Below are 1,980 nucleotides of genomic sequence, written 5' to 3' on the forward strand. Positions count from 1 at the left end.
TGCCGCATCACGACGGTATGCCCTTAGTGTTCCAGTTTCCTGAGGAAGACACCCAGCTGGAGTCTCAAGAACATAAGGCGCTTTGGGACGAGCTTGAACTGGCCTTGCAGGAAGACGTCGCGCCTGTCCCAGGTCCCGTTCCGGCTCCCATCGCCCCAACTGCGCCAGCGCCCATCCCTGTGGCATTGATGGGCTGGGAGCCGCACATTGTCTCCGAGCTTGATCCCACGGGGTTCCACGAGGTTCCCGCCGACTTTCACGCGCCCGTGCACCTGCCAGCGCATGCGCCTGCGCGTGCACTGACGCGCACTCCCGTGCCGGTGCCCGTGCACCTGCCAGCGCCTGCGCCTGCGCGTGCACTAACGTGCGCGCCCGTGCCGGTGCCCGCGCACACGAATGTCTCTGCCGCACTGTTGACAGCGCCTGTCCCCACGCGGGTGCCAGTGCCCCCCTCAGCGGCATGGATGGTCGCCGTCGACCGCTTTCTTGCACCAACGCCAGTCGCCTCCTCCCGCCAGTCGACTCGCTCCGAAGTCCAGAACATTTTGGCCTTCCTTGAAGCTAGGCCAACGTCTAGGAGTATGCCAACAACGTCGCAAGACACCGCCGTTGCCGTCGGTCAGTGGCCCGACGACACACAGAGCACGGCAGAGGAGCCGCTTCCCACCGCGAGACGCACCCGCCGCCACCGCGTAATCTAAATTTGCCATGAAAAACATTCGGATTGCCATGCTTAAAATCCGAACGTTTATCATTTCCGTTTATTTTATATCAATCATCATATAATTTAAAGTCGGAGTCAGACTGAACGAAATGTATGGTTTGATCGATTGAATGTTCAACTAGAGCCGTATCAAATTAAATATAAAACGTCATCAAGCCACATGTATTCCTTGTCATCCAACGACCTAGACTGCTTCAATGTCGAGCGCTCAACACGTTTGGTGTGCAGTTAATTTCATGCCAAAAATAGTGCAAATCACATGACAACACGCAAATCATATCCTAGTAGTTAATATCCGCATGCACTTAATATACATCCAAATTAACGTGCATTGCACGTACACACTGACTAGTGCCGCTAGTACGTGAAACTGGTGCCATGACTTGTGAACGCGTCTAGATATGGTCGACGGCAACATCACCCGCGAGTTCTTCCTATTTGCCCGTGCGTCTAAACGCAGAAGGGGAGGAGAGAGAGAGCACACATGGAACCCACCAGTAAGTGAAGACGTGTAGATATATTTTGTGCATGGGAGGAAGCAAGGTCAACCGATCACATAGGGTCGCCGTGCGATCGAAAGAGTGAGACGGGTTGGAGAGAGTGACCTAGATAGACGATGTGCGTGAGAGAGTATACAATGTGAATAGGTCGAATTGGGCTCAAACATGGTGATATATCGTTTTTGTCCAAGAAAGAGCGAGGTCAAATGTGACATACGGAGAGAGAGAGAGAGCGAGATTGAGTGAGCGTGGCCCACCATGAGGTCGAAAGTGTGGTGGCGGCTTGGATGGACTGACCTAGATAGACAATCTGCGTGAGAGAGTATAGAGTGTGTCGATCGAGGCCCGAACAGGGAGATATATCATTTGTGTGTGAAAGAAAACGAGGTTAAATGAGACTCGGATAAAGAGAGCGAGATTGAGCGAGTGTGGCCCGCGTGCGGAAGAAAGAGTGAGACAGTCTCGAGGGAGTGACCTAGATATACAACATGCGTGCGTGCCCATGCACGAGAGGTTGGGGGCTAGATAGGCAATGCATGTATTTAGCGTGAGAGGGTGAGAGGGAGAGGGGGGGAGAGAGTTCGGCATGGGGCGGAATGGCGGGTGTGTGAGGTAAATACATTTGGTAACAGAGTGGAAAAAGGGGTTGTGTAGTTGATATACTTAGAGATCGAAACATGGAGATAAAGAATGAACGTGTGTTGGGAACCGATAGCTTCCTAAGGTGGTTAGGAGAGAAAGATTGACCGATACAGG

The sequence above is a fragment of the Triticum aestivum genome, chromosome 5A, assembly GCF_018294505.1.
Source record: "Triticum aestivum cultivar Chinese Spring chromosome 5A, IWGSC CS RefSeq v2.1, whole genome shotgun sequence".
In the NCBI taxonomy this organism is placed as follows: domain Eukaryota; kingdom Viridiplantae; phylum Streptophyta; class Magnoliopsida; order Poales; family Poaceae; genus Triticum; species Triticum aestivum.